This window comes from Trematomus bernacchii, unplaced genomic scaffold, assembly GCF_902827165.1.
Source record: "Trematomus bernacchii unplaced genomic scaffold, fTreBer1.1, whole genome shotgun sequence".
Classification (NCBI taxonomy): Eukaryota; Metazoa; Chordata; class Actinopteri; order Perciformes; family Nototheniidae; genus Trematomus; species Trematomus bernacchii.
The window spans coordinates 4,379,786-4,402,845 of record NW_022987689.1 but is presented as its reverse complement, the minus strand read 5'-3'; the positions used below and the strand labels follow the sequence as shown (position 1 = coordinate 4,402,845).

Sequence of the window (23,060 nt, the reverse complement as noted above, 5' to 3'; positions counted from 1 at the left end):
ATGTAGTTTATGGGCAACGTGCTTCTGTAAATCTGGATGTAACCGTATAATAAACATATTATATTCTTTGCAAGCTCTTGTGGGGCCACATCAAATGAAGTCACGGGCCGGATTTGGCCCACGGGCCTTGACTTTGACACCCCTGCTTTAGATGATTACCTGAGGAACTTAGACTAGGACACTTATTGCACCCTATAAATTATCTCTCGAGACTCACACATTGGTTTTTCTTAATAATTCTATCTGATTCTAATCTCATTCATTCCAAGTGTTCTTTCATGCACTTTTATCCATTGTTTACCACTGCCTTTTTTATTTGCTACTTCTTTTTGTGGACTGAGATTTTGTATTTGTTTGCTTTTGTTTTATTTAAGAAGCACTTTGTAACAGAAGTTTTAAAAGGTACTTTTTAAGTTATGGTATTATTATCAAAATACTTTATATTTTTTAAAAGTTAGCTGTTCATTTATAAGCTCTAATACATTTAGAAACAATGCGTATTGCACCTGTGCATAATGACAGTAAAGAAGACCAATCACTATCACAATTTAAAGGAGGTTCAGCTTTTAAAGAGGTGGGTCAGCCTGTTAAGACATTCAGTATTGATTGTGCTTACACAAGGTCAAATTGGCAAAGCTTCTCGAACAGAGAGAGGTAAGGTCAGATTTAAATGGTTATCTTGTCTGCATCTCTGTACCAGACATCAGATGTTGGTGCTATCAGTTCCAGGAATAGCCTGGTGAACAGAGGGTACAAAGGTCCAGTTCATTAGCAGAGAGCCCACAGCGACAGACTGCTTTCTGCAGCACAGTCCCCTGATGCAAGAGTCAAACTGAATAAAACAGGGGAACAGTTATAAATAGGAAAGAAGGATCATGTAAGGCAGTGATTCTTATATGGGGGTACGCAAACCCCTAGGGGTACGTTGGGGTACTGCAGGGGGTACGTGAGATAAAAATAAATAAAAAGGTTAATTAAAAAAATACCATGCATGATTACAAAAATAATCTTTGTACAATAAGTTAAATAGAAAACACAATTTTAAATATAATATTCCTAGAACCACTAAGGGGGTCCTCATGTGTCGGGCAGTGGCTCAGTCAGTAGGGGCTTGGACTGTGAGCCGTAGGGTCGCCGGTTCAAGTCCCCGAACAGACCTAAATATGGAGTGTGGACTGCTACTTGGAGAGGTCCCAGTTCACCTCCTGCCCTGCCGTGGTGCCCTTGAGCAAGGCACCGGACATCCCCCTTCCCCCCCCCACTCCCATTGCTCCCCGGGCGCTGTACAATAGCTGCCCACTGCTCCTAGTACTAGACTCCTGGTACTAGGATGGGTTAAATGCAGAGAACAAATGTCACTGTGTGTGCTGTGTGCTGTGTGCTCTGCATGTATGACCATTAAAGAGGGTTTCATCCCTCCGATTCTATTCTATTCTATATATACATGTCAAATGTGTGTATTGTAGTTTGTAGTTTTTCATAATATATCGTTTTGTTCATTGGTTTGTTAAATATTACTTCAATTGAAAAACTCCTTGGAAAAATCAGTTTTAATTTGTTTTCGTTATATTCTTTTTTTCATGCATAAAGATGAAAATATCCTTAGTTTGTTGTAATTCGTGCATGAAGGAGTTAATAAATCAAACACTGATGGAACATTACTATATTGTAATTATTTATATAGGCTTTTTCTATCAAAAATGTCCGGGGTCGGTCCGGGGGTACTTGGCTGAGAAAATGTTTCAAAGGGGGTACATTATTGAAAAAAGTTTGAGAAGCACTGATGTAAGGGATAGTTAAATGTGTTAATTAGACATTTGCCGTCAAATGACTTTCTGTGAAATCTGTAAAAAAAGTGGATGGAATAGTTTTTTTTGTGAAGTAAAAAAATCGTTATTTAATTTGACCAGTGTCCTCATTAATGCTGGTACACTTGGGATAGTTGGATTCAACTCCTCGGGGAAACATTTATGCAAAATACATTTTCAAGAGGTTTTAATTATACACTTTTACCAAGAATTTGAAACCTCTGACGGCAAAACATTTGAATTCTGCTGAAAAACTTTGCTCAAAGGACAGATCTGACTGGACACATTTGACCAGGAGGGGGCCTCGGCTTCACCTATAGGTCATATGTTTCACCAATGAGCCATGCTAATATGTACACATACCGAAATTAAATGTCCCCATTGAACATAAAATGGTATATTCAAAAGAATCAATCATTAAGCCTTCAGTACCCAGTGAAATCTCAGGGTTTTGTCTAAACCGAGTAACAGGGCAGCCTCTCTTACTTTCGCCGTGCACACTCATACCAACATTTTAAAGTGATGCCAGAGAACAATATTTCTGTTTGTCAAAAACTGTATAATTACTTGCAAAATCTGAAAATTGTGTAGAATAGACCGTCAGGCTGCATAGACAGCTTTGTTTTTACGGAGCTCCGACGTCGCATTGTTTTAATGTCTTCGGCGCCATCTTGTATACGGGCGTCAGGTTCTCCCGAGAATTCATATATCTTATATAAAAGATCAGCTCCACAGTATTGCCCTCATACTATATTGGTCTAGAAAAACCCCTGAACTCAAATATTATTGAGGTAAATCCATAAATTCTTATTTTATCACATTGCCACCCACCCTTACAACACAAAAACCAAACAATAAAAAACTGTGCTTTTCAATGTTGTGTGTAAATGCAGAAAACTGTGAGAAAGAGATGCATAATAAGTCCTATTCAAAAAGCTGTCACAGCAAACGTCAGTAAAATCCTGACATCTCAACTCCCTTGATATACAATAAAAATACTCGAAATCCATCTGCTGTCAGTGGAAGTAGAAAGACTCCACACTCAAAGTGGTTCTCCAGGGTCTGTCTGTCCTTGTGTTTCAGTTTATAGTCTTCTGTTCATATGATTTCCTGTGTCGTGTATCCACAATGTTTACTCCCTACAGTGAAACAAACTCCAACACTGCCTGCATATTACACTCACTATGTAGCCCTATGGTTGACTAAGTGTGACAGTTGAGACAGTCACTGCAGATTATATTTGAGGGTAATGAAGATTCATGCGCAGGAGTTTGAGTCACAGTTTCTCTATGTTCTAAACCCATCTTCACGGTGAATTTCTGAGTCCTGTCGAACAGTTTCGAGGTGATCAGATGCATCTCGACAGTGTTTCAGGGAACAGCTCTGTTCAGTTCAAGGAGCTGTTCGTACTCTTCTCGATGCACCACTGTCTGCCAGCGCTGCAGCCATAATCAGGTCTGACACAGGCACACAGACCATAATCCCCATTGATTAGAAAGCTGAGATCAAAGGCTTCCTCCCCTGTCACTCTCACCTTCTGTCTCCACTCTGATTATGCTGCTTCGTTCTTTGCCTCTCTTTGTCCATGCTCTGCTCTGAAGCTCCTTCCTGTTTCAACAGCTGCTGTATTTTGACATAGACGCTTTCATCTTTCAATAATGAGAGGCCAAATCATGACACCTCAGTCAAAATAAACTGGATCATTAAGAGAAACAGGTCTCTTCTGCCCGCTTGACAACATCATGTTTAGAGGCTTTGATTATTCGAGATTAGGAGTGGTGCTGTGGGCCGTTTGCCCTCTTATGTTTAATAACCGCCAGACCAATAAAGCAGTTTAATCAGTTGAAAGGTTAGCATTAAAAGAACAACAGAGCAAAGCAATTGGCAGTCAACATCTCTCTTTCTCTGTTTAGCTTCCTGTCCTTCTCCATCTTCGTCCAATCCCCTATTCTATTTTCCCTCTCTGCTTCAATCGATGCTCGCTTTCAGTTTTCCATTGAGACGATGAAGATGTTTTATCCCTAAACCGCTCTTCCCATTCATTCAACTCTAAATTCCCTTCAGTGGAATACAAATCTATGAATATATTTGCAGACAAACCAATGCACCCACCAGGACATGCTCTTTGTTGTTAACCTCATATATTTGAGATCAAACAACTGACAAAAGAAATCTCTGAGAATAAAGGAAAAACTCAGAGGTTTATACACAATGAAACTAAGCTGCAATGCTTGTCACTGGTGATGATCTCACATCGGATGATTTGAACTGTTCTGGAGATCTTGTGTTTGTTTCAGTGAAACTGGACCGACTCTAGTATTATGTCATTTGCAGGCATGGTTAGAGTCAATGTGTTTTGTTTACCAATATAAAACGTAAGCAAATGACGGACGTGTGGTAGTATTTCAGTCTCCATGAGAATGATTTGTGTCACACAGGGTGTTTCTCAATCTCGAGTAAAGCTGCTCCAGAGCCACTATTTCAAGCATACTACGTCATCGAGTGCCGCCGAAGTACTGTTCCAATCTCCAGCATACTTGGAATTCTACCGAGCCCGGCGTACTTCGTTTGGAGAAATTTCGAGGCTGCACATGTGTAGACTCCGCGGTCTTAAAATCCCCACAATGCTTTGCGCACGGACCAATTTCCCCAAATCTGTGGCGGAAGATGTAAGGCGGGGCCTCTCGTATGAATGACGCACACCTGCACACTTGCTAGCCTGTTCCATTCTTCATTTTCCGAAGCTAGGAAGTATTCTTGCCTCGCTTCTGAAGCAAGTGACTCGGAAGACATGTGCTACCAAGCAAGCGTACTCGAGATTGAGAAACACCCACAGTGTGTACGTTTCTTCCAAGTGCTGTGACCACACTTGGATAATGGTATAAACTCTACGCTCCATGCAAGGGGAGAGAGCGTCTGTTCAGCTCTGAGCTACAACGTGGCAGGGATGCTTGAAGTGTGCATTTAATTAGTGGAAAAAGGTAAAGATAGTTGTTTATCAGGCAAAACAATCCTCCTTCTTTCCTTGTAAAGTGGGCTATTTTAAGGGTTGTTTAATAGATTGTATTATTGCTTTTTTCTTATGCAAATAAAAGAGATAATAATAAATATAAACAACCAAAAAAACTTTGCCATCTGTTATCGTTCATGTTGTTATTTCAAGCATGATTTTTGGCACTCACACATGGCACAAATAATAATGATGTTTACACAACTAAAATATTTATTTTTCATTCTACTGAGAAAATTGCGTTTCGGAGCTTTGGGATTTATCCTGAGGACAATCCTGATTATCACTGTTTAAAAAAGAAATCTGTGTGGAAGTGTTTGTAAATAAACACAGGAGGTTGTGTATCTACTTTGTCAAATCCCAGAGCTGAAAAGGTAATTAAGTGATGAAGATACCCTAGCTGTGTTAACCCATGCCTAATTAGACAGGAGCGTATTCCAGAGAGTGCAGATGAAACGCACGTATCATTTCTAAAGCTGTAGTGTACTCGACAAGACACATCGCACATTAATAGGTTCTGTGATTTCAGTAACTTAAGATACTCTGTATGTGCATCTTAACAACTTAGAAAATAGTATGAACAAGTGAAAATCGTATCTTAATTTGGTGCAAAAGTAAAAGATCATATAATGATATTCAGACTATTGCTATTTTTGTACCAGCACAAACTATAGGCTCTGTGCCTGGCTTCATTTATTGCGTACATGTACACTTACTAAGCCATCTCTCAGTAGACTAGAACACATTTCGTAGCGAATCAAGACTGCATTACAGAATGTAACTGTGCAGCATCAGTTGGTCAATTGTCAGTTTTATTTGTCGGGGGTTTGATGCTGCTAAGCTTTAATCTCTTTGTCCATACAGAGACAAAGACAGATAGACAGAGAAAAGGTGGGGGGTTGTGTGTGTGTGTGTGTGTGTGTGTGTGTGTGTGTGTGTGTGTGTGTGTGTGTGTGTGTGTGTGTGTGTGTGTGTGTGTGTGTGTGTGTGTGTGTGTGTGTGTGTGTGTGATAGAGAAGTGACAATCCATTTGTGTTCCTATTAGAGCGGCAGTTATGGTGATGAATACATACATGGAAATTAGCCCAAGATGAGGGCTAATTGTCTGATTAGATGTGCTTCAGGTTGATAGATGCACAATAAGCCCATGCACATAAAGCAGTCATTAGGGAACATTAGGCCATTAAATTGAACATTACACTATAGCTAGAGGGGAAAATATGGATGTGTCTCTACACATAGGAGTGTGTCTATGTTTGTGTGTGTACCTTTTTCTGTGAGTACTGTGTTCTCTAGTTGCCAGTCTCCCTATGACTCTGCACCTGTCCCGGAGAGGGGAGAGATTAAAATAGCATTAAACACAATTACACATTGAACTGCCTGTCCAAAAAAAAAAAAGGTTTCCTGGGAAGAGTTGGAAGTTGCTTTGTGGTAAAGACGTATGTGCCGTGGAGCCTCAGACATGGCAGAAGTGTTGATTACTTGCACACACTGAGATGTTTACAATCCACCTGTGGATAAACATGTAAGCCCTTTTATGTCTCCTATCTCCTATAGCTTGGCAGTATATATAATCGTCAAGATGGTGTTTATAATTACCAATGTAAAGTAAACTGCATTTATATTCAAAGAGCAAACAAGCCTCTAATGCCTCTTTTATAACCATAGCAAGAACAACTGCAGGAAAATTGAAAGCACACACACATGGAGCAACACACAAACAAAAGCTTAAGTACACACTCTTTGTCCTGCTGATAAAGGAAAGGAACATATCGGGGCTCTTCTATCAACACAGAAAAACTACTCATTTGCTTTCCCCCGTCTGCTGTGCTGCTGAGGGTTTATTTTTTTGTCACAGCACACCTCCTGAGGCAGGCTCATTGAAACACACACACACACACGCCCTCGCAGACACAAAACCGAGCACGGTTTGCTCTTGAGGGTGCCTCGCTCACCCACTGAGAGCTAAAATGACATGTTTTGCTGGCCCGGGTTGTTTTCAGCTCATAGGAATTGCAAATTCCCTGAAAGCGGTGTCATTTTCACTTGGGTCTCCTCCAGAGAAGAAGGTTGATTAAATAAACAAAAAAACAAGGCTCCGCTGTTGGTTCTTCAAACAAAGTTAAGAGGAAAAGTCTCCTTCTGTCCTCTTCATAAGGAAATCAAAATCAAACTGTTAAAAACATTAGAGTAATTATTTCTGGAAAATATATCATCACAATGTCTTCATTACATCTTTGATACTTTATTTGCAGTATGACTTTTTAACTAAAACTAAAAACTGCTCTAGACATCAAGCTCTCTAAACTAAGTGGCTAATGACCCTGTTTTAAATATTCAAGAATAAATATACAATGTAAGGCTTCAGATTAGTGTTGTGCACCGTCAAAAGTGCCAAGTCAGTCATGTTTCATGTTGTTGTTGGTCATTCTTGTATTGTCTTTCACTTCCTGTTTTGTTTTGTCACTCACTTGCTACGTCTCATTTTTTGTTACACTTTAGTGAAGCCTATTTTTTGTCGCCTCGTTAAGAGTGCCTTATTCATTTTTGTATATCCTATTTTTTGCAATAAAGTATATTACTTATACTTTATCTCTGGCTCCCGGGTCGTGCATTTGAGTCCCTTTTCCCTTGTGTATCCGAGTTCGTAACAATTAGTCAACTTTCCCATTACAATACCCAGGTACCCCTCAAAAACACGCCTGTTTGCTTCCCTGGCTCCTAAATGGTGGAAGGAGCTCCCCATTGACATCAGGACAGCAGAAACGCTGCATATCTTCCGTCACAAACTGAATTTATTCTATTATGATTGTACCTTGGTAATACAATTATCGATTTTAGGCCTTGTAACTTATTCACCAGCACTTACTATGGTATGATCTTGCTTGAAGTTAATATATCTGCACTTTCCTTGTTGTTCGGAGTTTGAATCTTTATGGTTTTTGCACTCATTGTAAGTCACTTTGGATAAAAGAGACAGCTAAATGATATGTAATGTATTTAAGGTTGAGGCAAAGCAAACACTTTTGCAAGCCTTTTGGGCTTATGAACATGCATTCAAAAATACTTAAGACGACACCCCAGTATGGAGATGATTTCACAAACCCATATTCTACAGTTTTTAACTCACAGACATCGCAACAGCCATCTTAGAATGATCTGCATTACCACACACATAGAACAGGCAGAGGTTTCTCTGTTACTTCTGTTTGCTGTCCCAGCGAGAGAGCAGAAAGTAACAGATGATCCCGTTTCCTCCTTCTGACAGCTTTGTAGTTGTGAGAGCAAAACAGAGGAGTGCTTTTCAGTGTAAATCATATTATGTTCCCACAGTTTATTCCCCGGTCCAGCAGCCACAAAAAAAAAGTGCTGCAATCAGAAAAAAATCTGAGCTCACATAAAGAAGAGGACGGGAATAAATGTGCATAATAAATAATTTGCATTCCTCCATGTTGGTCTGGGCTTAGACAAACGAAAGCAGAAAGGTTCTATGAAATAGTTTGGGAGAATAAACTACTGATGCAAGTGTATTGTTCTCATAAAACCAGATGGGAATGGAAAACTATTTTTTGGCACACAAATCTGATAGAGCCTTTGAAAACGTACAATTCACACAGTGTTGTTTAAATGAGGAGGCTAAAGGGACTTGGTGTCCTCGGCTAGCTGCCGTTTTTTAAAGCTTATATCTGCTGTACAGTAGTCTTGTGTCCATTCTCGTAATCAATTGGTTTAATACAAGTACCAGATTCAAGTATCAGTTGTGAGCAACGTTAAGTGTGGCAAGATTCATGCGTGCAGTATTGTTTTAATAGAAGTCATAGAACTAAGTGTAATCATTATAGACTGTAATCTATATCTATATATTTGTTAAATTCAAGCATTTGTGTTTGTCTTTCCTATTATGCAGTCTGAAACAAAGTATACAGTAGCTACACATTTCACGATGCTTCCTGTTGTATCTCTTTTAACATAGAATAAACTGGACCATCTTTCATGAAGGGAAAGGACACATTGCCTTCCAACAATTCCTGTCAGCAGCACACTCTTTGCTGTTCAATCGTACACTATGGATACATTAAAAATATCCTTTTTGGAAAGTTTGATTTTGTTTTAGACCAAACAGCATTCGGACTGCACAGCATTGAGTTTTCTCTGTGCTCTGTGCTCAAATTCTTAATGTCTTTTCCTGCCCGCAGACTGGATTATACAGCATTGAACACTTTTCAGGTGAATTTTTAAGCAATGGCAGCACTTGGTTAAGGTTAGGGGGGGATCAGGGTCTGGTTGAATACAAAAAAAGTCAGCAGTAACTACAGAAAAAAGGTTGACATTTAAACAAAAGGTCTTTCGAATACTTTCACCAAAGGATATTGTCAAGGATTTTGTTGATATGCTTATACATTCATTATATAATGCCTTCATATTCACCGAGAACTCCATTATCTGGATGTATGTACTTGAAGGTTTATTGTATAAGTTGCAAACTGTCAAACTCTGCACATTAGTACATTGTTCTGCAAAGTGAAGCTCAAGCATTCAAACAAAGTCAGAGTAAGCACGAAGCTGCATCCTGACAGACTTATACAATTCCATATGTGAATGTATTTCCCAAAGGGGAGATTCAGCGATAACAGAGTGGTATCAAACTGTGTGAAGAATATTCCCTTTTTCTATTATTGTCAGGTGCACTGAATTCAGAAACAAATACCTTAATGTATATTATTGTCTATATCCCTAAACCTCAACATTATTCTATACCAAAGCTGCCGAGCCACTACATAAATCATATCGGCTTATTGAATTTAGAAAGTATGAAATATCTCAGATGATAGATAGTTGGTATTTAGTCTGCATGGCCCGCAGCCATAAATGCATTTTATTGTGTGCGTGTGCGCCTGTGCGAAAAAACGGGAAAGAAAGTAATTTGAGACACAGATTTAAAGAAATTCTCTCTTTCGCTCCACACACACACAGACACACACACAGACAAACACACACACACACAGACACAGTTTTGTCGTCTACAGTGACTTTAGGTCTCGTGTGTGAATTAGGCTCGTCTCTAAGTGTGCAATTTTGTATCGGTGGACGATCCCATTTCCGTGGTGGTGATGCAGCAGATGGATTCCATCCCCTCTACCCATTCATCACCTGCCACACAAGACCTGCCTTTGCCCCCTTTACTACGATGACAAATGGGTCTTTTTCCTCAAGAAAATAAAAGTCGTTTACTGTGTCATCAAACAGGTTTCCATCTCATGGGGGCTACTGGAGCTTTTGAGCAGAAAAATATTTTATTTCGTGTTTCACAGCACAGGATGCCAAAGGGCAACCAGGAAACTTGAAATGGCTATGATCATCAGTAAAAGAAACACAAGGGAGACTGGATGGAAAACGTCAAAATCTGTTTCAATTCAAGTAACTGTTGAAAGAAATTGTAACCTTGTCCTGTCCATGTAAAGCCTATATCTAAATAAATGATTTATTAGCTGGTAATTACAATTACTGTCTTGAAAAACACATTGTTGGATTATATGTTTTGCTTGGGAGAAAAAAACATGATTTCCATGTTTTAAATTATTCGATGCATAATTACATTAAAAAGAGGGGGATCATTTGTGAAAACAATATTAAAAGTATTGCCAACGTTGACAAGGGCAAAGGGACAAAGATATACTTTTTCTCTGTACACCGAGGTGATTAGTGAACAGTTGAATTTACGTAGATGTGTTTCAAATGCCAGGGTCGATTTAGAAATTGCTTCACTGTGTCTGAAAAATAATGAAGCCAACGTTGTTAGTGACACTGTTAGTGCAATGAGCTCATTTATGGGTGTGAGGGCGGCTGAAAATGAGAAATGTGCTATCTTTGCAACGGAAATTAAATTGGAAGTTAACTACACTGACAAGAGGGTTACTGCTGCTGCACTGTGCCTGTGTGGTTTAAAACGTTGGGGTTATAAGGCAAATCTTTGATTTCTAGTTTAAGTTTTCGAAATTGAGTAAAAAAAGAGCTGCAAGAATATTTCAACAAAGTATGAAACAAACGTTTTCTACCTGTTATGTCAGGATTGACAGAGTCTGTAACAGACGCCTCGACTAAAATAGGTTTATGAAATATTAACATTAAGCTTCAGGAATAAGGAGACCAGGTGCCACATAACACAGGAAGGGCCACTTCTAATGAGTGACTGTTTGGACCTTATTGGATGTATACCACATTCCATGATTGAATTGTTCAATCATGGAATGTGGTATACATCAGTATGTGCTTTAGCTCAGTCAGCTACACCACGAAACTCAAAGGAGAGGAGAGTGGTTCAGGTTAACTTGCTCTATAAAATAGTTTGTCAAAAGTACAAACTACGTAATATAATAAGACAGTAATATCATTCTGTATTTTTCAAAATTCTCAAAATTACTATTTGTGAGTCTTTTATCATTATTATACAATAACTGCTGTCTGATAATAACAGGTTTTTGCTCCTCAGATGTAAATGCTGAAATAGAAACAGTTAATACTGCAATCAACATGGTTAAAATAGTTTGAATCTCTGTGTCTAATTCATTCTCATCCAAAGCTACTTGTACATGAATGTGATCCAATCAAGTCAGTATGCAAAATGTTGATGTAGCAATATTTGCTAACAATATTGGCTTTTGTTTAACTTAGTTCCAATTATACGGATGCTGCATTTGTACACAGAAAGGCTTATAAGCCAAAGACGATACACAGAGGACCGCAGATCTACTGAACTTCAAGGCCTTAATGTTAGACTGGTAATAATGACAGAAATAAACCCATAGACAAACAGAAGGAGAGACGGGCAGAGATAGACAAGGCGACAAGCAGCCGGAGTCAACACGAGAATGCACACAACACGTACAGGATTTTAGAGTAAGGTGCCGACCCACAGGCTATCTGACGAATCAGCATGTCGAATACGAGAACAAATATTAAAAGCCTATAAATCAATCTTTTAGAACCGCAGGTTAGTAAAAGCCTTGGAGAGGAAATCAATAAAAAAAAGCACACAGGTACTGAGGAAATGGAGGATCCATAGTAATCCAACTTCTATCATTTATGTGCAATAGTTTAACTACTCTCAAATTTGGATTTAGTCTTTTTCTTCATAAAGAGCAAGCTTGTCATAACACAAGGTAATAAAAAATGACCCTCACTATAAATGCGGAAATAGATTATTCATATAAATCCCTTTGTGGGCATAATCAAACCACTGCATGTAACAGCCCCGCTGCAGTCACTTCAATGACACAACACGGCGCTAGCTACTTATAAGGACAAACAGTTGTGTGGGTTTTGTTCAATTTTGAATAATTGAAGCTGCAACAAAACTCAAGGCTAACATACTTCATGCTTATGGACGTATGGATTTAATTTGAATAACCATTAGATATCCTAACGGAGTAGGGATTCGTACAAAAACCCCTTTAAAAGGGGACCTATCATGCAAAATGCACTTTTTTTTTTCACTCACACAGCTCCAACACCATCGTGACGTTTGCTGACGACACGACCGCCATCGGCCAGATCACCGACGGCGACGAGACGGCGTACAGAGAGGAGGTCGAAAACCTGACATCTTGGTGCCAGGATAACAACCTCCATCTCAACGTCAGCAAAACCAAGGAGCTGATTGTGGATTACAGGAAGCAGCAGAGAGAGGGACTCGCCCCCATCGCCATCAATGGGACTACGGTGGAGAGAGTCAAAAGCTTCAGGTTCCTCTGTGTCCACATCACTGAGGACCTGACATGGACTCTTCACACTACCACCATCACCAAAAAAGCTTGACAGCGGCTCTTCTTCCTCCGCAGGCTGAGGAGGTTCAACATGGACCCCAGGATTATACTACTACTAATACTCTGCAACTTCTACAGGTGCACCATAGAGAGTATCCTGACTGGCTGCATCACGGCCTGGTACGGCAGCTGCACCGCCCTCAATCGTAAGGCTTTACAGAGGGTGGTGAAAACTGCACAGCACATCACCAGGACGGAGCTGCCATCCATGGAGGACCTTTACTCCCAGCGGCTCAGGAAGGAAGCCCTCAGGATTATAAAAGACCCCCATCACCCCAGCCACAAACTGTTCTGTCTGCTGCCGTCTGGCAGGCGGTACCGCAGCATCAGGACTAAAATCACCAGACTCGGGGACAGTTTCATCCCACAGGCAATAAGACTGTTAAACAACTGAACTGTTGAAATAACACCCGTTAAACACCTGAACTGATGAAACTACATCCATAACATTCATCTGGCTGCTACTTAGAAATTATTTATCTATTTATCTAATATATCATATTCCAATAACTTGCATATAGACTCTTATTGCACTATTTCACTATTTCACTTTTTTAAACTATTTTTCTTTTTGTATTTACTATTTACTTGCACTACATTTTTCTGTTATCTGTTTTATTGTGTTGCACTGTTGGAGAAGCCTGTGACCTAAGACTTTCATCGTCATAACTACACTGTAGCTATGTTCGTATGACAATTTAAAAACCTTGAACCTTAAAATATGATAAATATAAATAAATAAAAGTGAAATGAATATAGGAAGAACACCATGGCAAAACTCTTGCAATTACTTCTTTCAAGATACCAATACATTTTAGACCAGTGAAATAACACACAGTTTTTCTTTATTTTTCTTGTTTCTTTTTCCTTTTACCTTTTCATTTACTGCCAGACTCTTCAGTCTCTGCTCTTTAAAGTGCTTTTCTATCACTAACTGACAGAAAATGGTCAAAACGCTAGTTATTTGAGTTGTCACACCAACTGAGGTAGCTTTTGTGCAGGTAAATAGTTCAGATGAAAAGTCCTATTTACCTTTTGACTGCCAAGAAATCATAACAAATGTAGGACCATTAAAGGTCCCATGCCATGGCCATTTCTACTGATCATAATTCCATTGTTGAGGTATACTAGAATAGATTCATATTGTGCAATTTTCCAAACTCACATTGGTTTCTCATACAGCATCTCTGTAAAGTATGTGTATTCACTCTCTGTCCTAAACGGCTTGTTGGAGCTCCTGCCCCCCCCTCCCTGTGAGCCCACTGTGCTCTGATTGGTCAGCTCGCCCACTCTGTTCTGATTAGTCAACCACCGTTACAGCGGAACATCAGTGAGTATGTGTTACAATGGCGTTAGCAACCAGAAAATGACACCAGTAAGGACAAACAGATAAGAATGCTGCGTGGGGTCTGGGTGCCGTGTTGGCGGGACGTTGCGCGGCTCGCTGCTGCGAGGAGCGGACAGTGTGAGCTGGGTTCATTTCCTGCTTGCTGCGTGGGATCTGCGAGACAGCGAGACATCGCGAATGGACGCGGGAAGGGGGGGGGGTGCTGAGGGGGCTGCAGCAGCCCCATCTGCGAGGCGCCACTAGCAACAAGAAATTAGAAAACAAAAGTCCAACTATCAACAAAGGTTGGTTTAATAATACAGAAGGGATGTGACGAGGTGTGATAGAATCATTGTATGGAAATTAAATGACGTGAATGCCCATGATTTAAGATACATGAGACCAAAAATGACAGCCCAGACCCTAGGGGTTTTTAAATCAACACTAAAGACTCACTTCTTCTCCCTGGCCTTCTAGTCAGAGCGGAGCACGACTCATGACATTTCCCTGTGTTTGATTTTTATATTTGCTGTTGTAATTTATTGTCTTCTGTTTGCGATTGGAGTAATGTGTTTTTTATTTGCATGTACAGCACTTCGGCTCGACCAAAAATCATTTTTAAAATGTGCTATATAAATAAAACCTGATTTGATTTGATTTGATTGTATGGAAATGTAATGACGTGAATGCCCATGATTTAAGATACATGAGACCAAAAATGTCAGCAGACAAAAATCTGATCTGTGTGGAGTGATAAAGAAACTGTAACATTCCTCAAAATAATATAAGAAAAACAAATGCAATAGATTTATTTTCTTAACACAGGCTTCCATTGTTCAATATATGAAGTCATCTTTTCCTGTAATATTGAGATGGTGCTTGACTGTAGAGTTAGCACCACCGACTCATACTCTTGACGCACTAAATTCTCAACTTTCAAATAACATTGGTTGACGGAATATAATTTTAACTCATATTATTTGTTTGGTACTAATGGGAATTGATTTAAAATTGGCACTGCATGAAGTCACTTAACAAACATCTACCAAACACTACAGAAATATTGGACAGCAGACGTGCTTCACAGATGTCTTATATTCAAATGAAAGCTGAATTTGTTGAGAAAATATTTGCTCACCATCACCTTTTTTTAAATACAATAAGAAAGTATAGCACATATTTGTGCATCCCTTATGAGAAAACCACTTGTGTGACTTTGTTCTCTGTTTGCTGCACTTCCACAGCAACACTGTGTCGTCCAGTCGCCCACATTTACTGCGTATCACGCTTTAAATCCCCTATGGCTTCCATCCCTCCATCAGTCACTCTGTTCATGTATCTCTCTCGAGCACACACACACTCTCATCAGCGTTCAAAGACAGCGCAGTGAGAGGTTAGGGCTGGGGGTCTGACGCGGATATCCTGCAGGATGGCTGGGATTGGGAAGGGAGCGTGAGAGAGACACTGTGAGCACCACTCAATCAATTCCTATTGAATCTCACTCCAGTGGGAAAATGATAAGCGATACAGACCTGAGGGATAAAACAAGCCTGTGCATTTCTTTAGATCTGAGGGGAAAACATCCAACGGGGCTTACACTAAATGGGAAATTGCTTCAAAGTAATTTTAATCTGCCTGTTGGAGCCTACATTAAATAAAGAGTGGTGTAATTATTTTACCAGCCAACAACCAACTGTTCATTTGTTTTAAACACTGGAATTTAAATCAAAGAAGAACACAGGGAACGAGGGTGTAGTGCAAAAAACAACAACTGTACCCTTGTTTTTTCTTTGATCACATTTAGACATATATTATGTAAACATTGACCAATTTGGAGCCATTTATACAATTCCTCCTCAAAACAGAATGCTTATTAGAGCAGTCAGAAAGAAGAACAAACACTGAATTAGAGGCTTTGTGGCTACAAAATGAAGAAAATTACACAGTACAAAAAATAACAAGAAAATCAAGAGAGGCAAAGACATTTAAACCTTTTCAAATGTGCTAAAAGTTATGTAAATGCAGTGTTAACCGTGGATGCACCCTGCATGTTAAGCAGGAACAAATTTAAAACCCACAACAATGCTGGCATGAAATTAGTGAATTAGGTCCCAGGAAGGTTAATCATATTCCAAATGCAGCAAAATTAGAAAATGAAGCAGCTGAAATGGTGCTGCAGTGTTTCTACACTCATCATGATAATAATTTCTGTGAAAATGTTAAAGTGGTAATTATTCTTAGTTTAACGATCACATTTTAAAAGACTGAAATGTATTATGACTGCTACAGCTGTGACCGGTTTATAAATGCAACATGAACTTTTGAGAGTGCAGAGAAAGTGTAAAATGCTAAACTGGAAACCTTCAAGTGAATTTTGGGGCTATTGAGATTGAAAGATTTGATCAAATTTGGACTGCAAAAAACTCAACAAAACCAGATTATTGAATATTAGATTTGACTGCGCATTCATAAGGGGGCTGCAATTCAATTGGTTGTCAGTCAGGTGTGCTTCAATCATGAAACATGGCAACATGTATCAGTCTCCATGGCTACTTGCCTGATGTGACAGAGAGAGAAATGGTTACATTTTCCATCTTGTTTTGAGTTAAGAAAGGAAAGGGAGATCAGAAAAGTACTAATCTATGCCTCAGTCATTATCTCTGTGGGACAGTCAGACCGTAAGAAAGTCTTCTCATGCTGTAGTCTGAATATAGTCTAAAAAAGCTAGAATTAAAATAAGATAACAATGTATTAGTCAAACAACAAGGACATAAATAGAATAAGTGATTATATTGTGACATCTTATTGACATAAATAGAGAAAATAATTGGGAGATGCATCCATAGACTTGTATAAAATCGTTCAAATGCATCAAATCCCAACAATTATTCAGTTTGCCTTTGAGAACTTTATTTTGAATTTTAAATTAATCTCTGAAAATAATGTTGGTTTAAAATCCGGTGCCAGTGTACACCTTTTATGTTTAATTTGACTGGAGAGGTCAAAAACAATCCTTGTAGAATTAAGGAGAACTTTATTATGAGAACTTCATTAGGGCCACCCTGAAGACCACAAGATTAAACACACTGGTCTGACTTAAACATTAAAACTTGTGAAGTAAACTCTGATTCATGTTTGATGTAAAGATCTACAAATTAAAAGTCTTAACTCAATCTCACACTCTGAAAAACTTTTGAGGTGGTAAAACAACAGGTTGGGTTTTCTAGCTGATTCTTTGGAATTAATCCTGCAACATAGCTTTAAACTTTCATAAATCCTCTCCCTAAGTTGAAGGTAAGGTAATGCATGTTCACAGTATGAGTACTGCTCTGCATCCTTTTATTTTGAATAACAAACTTTCCAATGATATCAGAAGACGGCTCTGGCTTCCGATGAGCAATACAACTGCTTGAAGTAAGAGCGGGCTTTGATAAAAGTTTTTCTATTACCACAGCTACTCAAGCAAAACCGGCATATCAACTTTGCATGTTTCATTGAATCCCGGAAACCCTTTCATTCGTCTAAAAGCCATCTGCTAGAATACTGATTAATATTATCAGTCAAAAAGCCAATAAGGATTTCTATAGGAAATGTTTATAAGAGCTGGCTGAGGAAAGGTTGTTTGCTCTTTCCACTATCATTGTATGTACAAATTGTATAGGGTTAGGTAATAGTACTAATACACAGGCATTGTATAGATAAAGTGGTTTATCATCATACAACCCAAAATCTTCTAAAAGAATACCATGCCAACATTAATGTTTGATTTGGGCAACATTGCAGTCGTAGAAAGCGGCACATGTTTAAGCAAACTTAATATCAAGATTGTTAAGACCCCTGTTTGAACTGATATTACCTAAAGCATAAATAAATGACATGATGTGGACCTCAACAATTAACAATGTCGTTTTTAAGTGGGAAATATTATGCTCATTTTCAGGTTCATATTTGTATTAAAACGAGAACCGAGTCTGTTTTCAAAGGTTAGTTGGCCTGCTCTGTTGTGATTGGTCAACAACTTAGAGATGTCCCGCCCCTTAGTCTATCAAGTACAATGTACTAGAAGCAATAGCCAATAGAAGCGCGAGTGTTAAATCGTGTTGTGTATATGTAACGTAAGAAAACAAAGGAGTCCAACTGAGGTGTTTAAGGCAGGGGGGGGGGGGGGGGTGAGAGAAACTCCCTGTGGCATGAACTTTGAGAGCAAAGCCTTTACAGAACGTTCACATCACATCCTAAAAAAACCTTTATAAACACAATACAGGAAAGGGAAAACATAATAGGGACCCTTTAAATGCAGCAACTACCTAATTAGGATGTGTGTGTGACTCATGCAACTATCTAGTCGTTTCCCTCCTCAGGATGGGATGTCAGGCCTGTTGGCCCAGTTAGAGAGACGCCTCGGTGCATGAAATTGACCTAAAGATTTAGCCTGTCTCGGATTCAAAATACCTAGAATAAAATCCCAGATGAGGAATTTGGACACGCTTTACTTTTGTTTGTTTTTTTCTTTTATCTCTCCCTTGCACAGTCCCCAGAGTTGCCTATTTCTGTGCTGTCATCTTGCTTCAGTGGTATTTGTTGCACAGAGAACAGAGATCAAGAGTGCTTCTGCATTGATTCTTTTTGCTTTGTTATGACACTAAATTCAGCCTCAGTGCTCTCTCCTAAATGAACAAGCCACACATAGACACATGCACACACACGCACAATGACACACTATGACAGATAGCTATGAGCACATAACTTGATGGCAGATGATTTGTTATTTTTGAGACTATTGATTTGTGAGTTATGCAATGAAACGAGTCTCTTTCAGAAGCATCCCTCCAGCAATCCATTTGAACATGCTTTCACTTTCATTGCATACTAATGACACGATCGATACATCTTCTAGGACGCTGACTGCACAGAAATACAGTAAGAATACAAGAAATACAAACACGTAGAAATATGACAAGAACACTAGTGTGAGTTGACAGTGTTTTACATGTTTGGTTCCCAAAACCGAGACTGTGGAAGCACAGTGCTTCCCCGAATCTCATCCATCATCCAAACATCTAGCAAAAAGACGAATACATTATTCTATTTTTAGAGGGATGTTTCCACAGTATATGCCTCCATTATCTTGCAACAAAAAATGGTCTGGTTACTATGCAAGGCAGCAAGTTATCCTATCAGCAGCGAACATCATCTACAGATGAGGTAACGAGTAATGGAAAGTCATTTTTACCAGAGGCTGTTTTCCATGTAGGGACGCTGCTGCGCTGCCAGCTCATCTAGGACAAATGACTGCCTCTCTCCCAACTCATTACAGTAACCTAAACCAAGTAGCTGAGTAGCCCCAGGTGAGGGCTTTGGATGTCTGAATGTTCCCCTTGACCGTTGCCTCACTGCTGTCCGAACAACATGCAGCAGGAATTACAAAGCAAGCAAGTTGTGGGTTTCAGCAAGTCTACTGATTAAACGTGGGTATATTTTTCAATCAGGGGGTTCACACAACTTTTATACTGATTAAACATTAATGATATCATGCTGTGTATATGATTAAAGGCTCATGTTTGATGAAGTAACCACGCCATAGTAAAACAAAAAACCTATGATGTTAGTAATGTAAGTAGAGTTAGAAGGGGCAGACATTCACAAGGCAATAAGTGGCGGTTCGGACTAAAGAACAGCAATGTGTAAGTGAGGCTGTGTAATTAAAGGAAAAATGTAGACATAAAATGCATTTCATGAAGTTCAAGTTGAAGGACAGATCCATGAGTTTGAATGCTCCTCAGACGCCAGAATCTTACATCTCTAGACAGTATTTAAAGGCAGCATCACTCACAGTCCATATTGTGTTCTCTTTGCCTTCTTTTATTAATTTGGGCTTGCTTTTATTTGATTGGCCACCGCAGTGCCATGTCGGATCATATCCCTTTACGTCTATAAAAATAATGAGGAGGCAGCGTATTTCATGCAGTGCTAGAGTCCGTTTAAATGCTGTTTGAGATACAGCAGCCGCTGGGTGGCTAATGAGTGACAGAGAGAGAGAGAGAGAGAGAGAGAGAGAGAGAGAGAGAGAGAGAGAGAGAGAGAGAGAGAGAGAGAGAGAGAGAAGGGGTGGGGAGCTGAAAGCTGGTTTGAAAGAATGATGTGACACAAACAAAGGCTCAAAACTCTGATTGAGGACAGATTAAGAGTAGCTTTGGTAATGGAGTAAGTTTGAAGACTTGTGAAGTGATGCAAGTGTAATGAGTTTGACTGGTGATGCATTCATGCTTTACTGGCCATTTTAATTAGACACAATTATTAAATAGCTTACCTTTAGTCGGGGGTGGGTGGTACGGGCAAAAATACTTACAAAAGTTAATTTTCTCTTTGGAAGAACTTCCTTGTAAGTGCCCAACTTTACATTGTGCATGACATGACAAATGGGCACACAGTCAACTCTTTCTGGCAGTAATTCATAAAGTTGTCAAAACTTTTAACAATATATTAACTGAGCAGTCGCAAACAGAATGTGTACACAGACTTTTTGTTTATAAATCTAACATGCCAAAAACAATATCCAGCCTGTCTTCCAGTGCCTTTATTTTATGGAGGAGTAATAAACTGCACAGAGTTGCAGTAAATAAAGCAAAAATAAAGCTTCCTTTGAATTGAAAGCTATGAATGGTTTAACTAGATAATAAGAGTCTCTTAACAGTTAAGCAGTAAAGCAAGTAATTGCTTTTTCATGGACTCAAGATTTTGAATTTCTACCATGCGGGTTGCACTAACCAAATCCAATCACATGGATAGCAATTAAACTCTTCAGTGAACTCCTGACATGGTTCAGTTCCAAGGTAATCACATAAATTACTCTGATCCATACTTAATTTCCTCCCAGGATGTCGATGATGTTCTCTGTATGTAGCGTAGCTAAAGTTTTGTTAAAGTCATGTACTGCTGGCATGTATAGCACCTGCGACTCTATATAACCAATAAGAGTTAATAACAAAAGAGTTGGAGTGTGTTGCAGTTAAATAAAAATGTGTGCACTAACCCTAACCCCACAACTCTGACCTAAAGCCAAAATAAATTGATATATTTTCTGTGGGAACTATATATATCGCAGGTTATAGTGTAGAAGAGAACATTGGCGATTATATTCATAAATGTGTCTGTGTAATTTAATTTGATTTCATGTGAATGTTGTATTTTAATGAATTATTATGTAGCACCACACACGTTCCTAGTTCATGTGGCCTTTCCATGTCTCTCTTTTATTCCTATGTTCTCAAATATTTACAACATTTCAGTTTATTTCAATGAAATTGCTTCACTACTGTTAAATACAATGTTTAAGTACTTGTAGATATTGGAATCTACTTGTCTTGTCAGGCCAAATTTGCATTGTGAAGCATAAAGGTTATTTCAATATATGTTTAAGTTGTTAGAGAGTTGAATTAGCTTAGTAGTTAACACATCAGGTTTGTTGTATTTAATACTTAGACCTTAACATCTGCATTAGGGTATTTGATATAAGTGTTGTTTATCAAGGACATAGTGTATAAACAAGCATAATGTATGGAGACTAAAACTGTGTCACAAATGCTACAGGTATTATATGATTGCTAAAAACATGCAAACTGTTCCACAATAGTCTTACTGGCCCATTGAGAGTTTAACATATATTTATCTAAAAGTAACAAATAATAATATGCATAATACTGATGTTAAGTAATGTGTTGTTTTGTTGTAAAGCCGACCCCAGAGGCACTGCAGAGAAGGACATGTTAGTTTAACGCGGCCTAGGAAATAAAGGGTTTGTTTCCAGGCAGTCAGTGACACAGAGCTGGGCCAAACACAGGAAGGAGCCAAGCATTGTTTTTGATTTCCTACTGTCTTTATTTTTGATCTGTCTCCGGTTCCATATGGAGGCCTGTCCGACAGCAAGAACAGATTGCATTACTGGACTGGTCACAGAGAATGGCTGCCGCTAACAAGTTGTCGCTCCTCCCTGACCCTTGTTTGTAAGTGAGTGTGTCCCTGCGGTTGCCTGTGTGTGTACATGGATGTGTATTTGTGTACGTGTGTGTGTGCCAGTGCATGTTCTCGCGGGCGTGACCCAGAGTGACTTGTTTCCAATAAGGAAATGAAAACCATTGCGGGATTTGTTTTCCCCCTCCCAGCGAACCATTTCCTTTTATTACTTCACCTGCACTTCCCTGAGCCACTGGGTGCGCTCCCACGCTGCACACAACTCCAAGACAAGCATCGGCAGCATCTATCTTGTGGACAGAAGTGCTGAGTGGCTATTACTTCTCAGCAGACCACATAAAAACCACAGCAATTAAACGCTATCGGGCCATTCGACTTTGTCCTCTTAGAGGGAAAAAAAGGGAGTGAGTGAGCGAGAGAAGAAAGGCGGGGAAGAAAGTGGAAGTGAAAGACAGAAAAAAGATACTTTGACTGATCCTGCTTAACAGAAAGAAAGATTTTGTTGTCGGTAGTTTGAAATGCGGAAGGATAAATTAAAAAGTGTGAAAGTAGCTGTGAAATTAGAGCGGATGAATTACAGTACCTGCTCTCAAAGGGACATCAGAGAGCTCTTTAACTAAGGTACAATGGAAAGTGAAAGTAGGTGCAGCATGGGAGTTACAGTGATGTGTCCACTTTTAACTAGATTTATAGTTTAAGTGATTCTGCTGGAGCTGCATTGTTGTTCCGCCCGTCAGAAAGAAGCTTAAATCACATCCAGTGCATTTCAGACTGCTGTACTGAAAAACAGCTTTTGAGTTATGTCTTTTTAAATCTATTTTGCAAAACTGAAGGAAATGGCTAAGATGGCAGAGTGCCAATGCTGTTGTGCAGGATTACAGTACACTTCTGGCCATCTGTATGGGATGTGTATTTACTCTTGGTGATGCATTTATAATCTCCAGAGACAAAACAGGAACTGAAAGAAATATCAACTAAAAGTGGACGCAAAGATAAAATCATATCAGATGTCAACATGGATTGAAACTGATGTCAGCCAGCTACTCGTGAGGCTCCTGTGGAGAATGAGTTCAATGTGAAAATACAATCAGCCAAGAGCTGCCTGAATATACAGGGAAAGG

General features: G+C 39.2%; 1 protein-coding gene across 1 annotated transcript in view; it reads right to left on the bottom strand.

Moving 5' to 3' along the window:
* tnr (tenascin R (restrictin, janusin)) overlaps window positions 1-23,060 on the bottom strand; it is a 161,753-nt gene that overhangs the window by 84,984 nt on the left and 53,709 nt on the right. The window contains exon 3 of the mRNA XM_034137721.1: window positions 6,087-6,140. The gene's annotated coding sequence lies outside the window, so the exon portion shown is untranslated. The remainder of the gene's footprint in view (window positions 1-6,086; window positions 6,141-23,060) is intronic.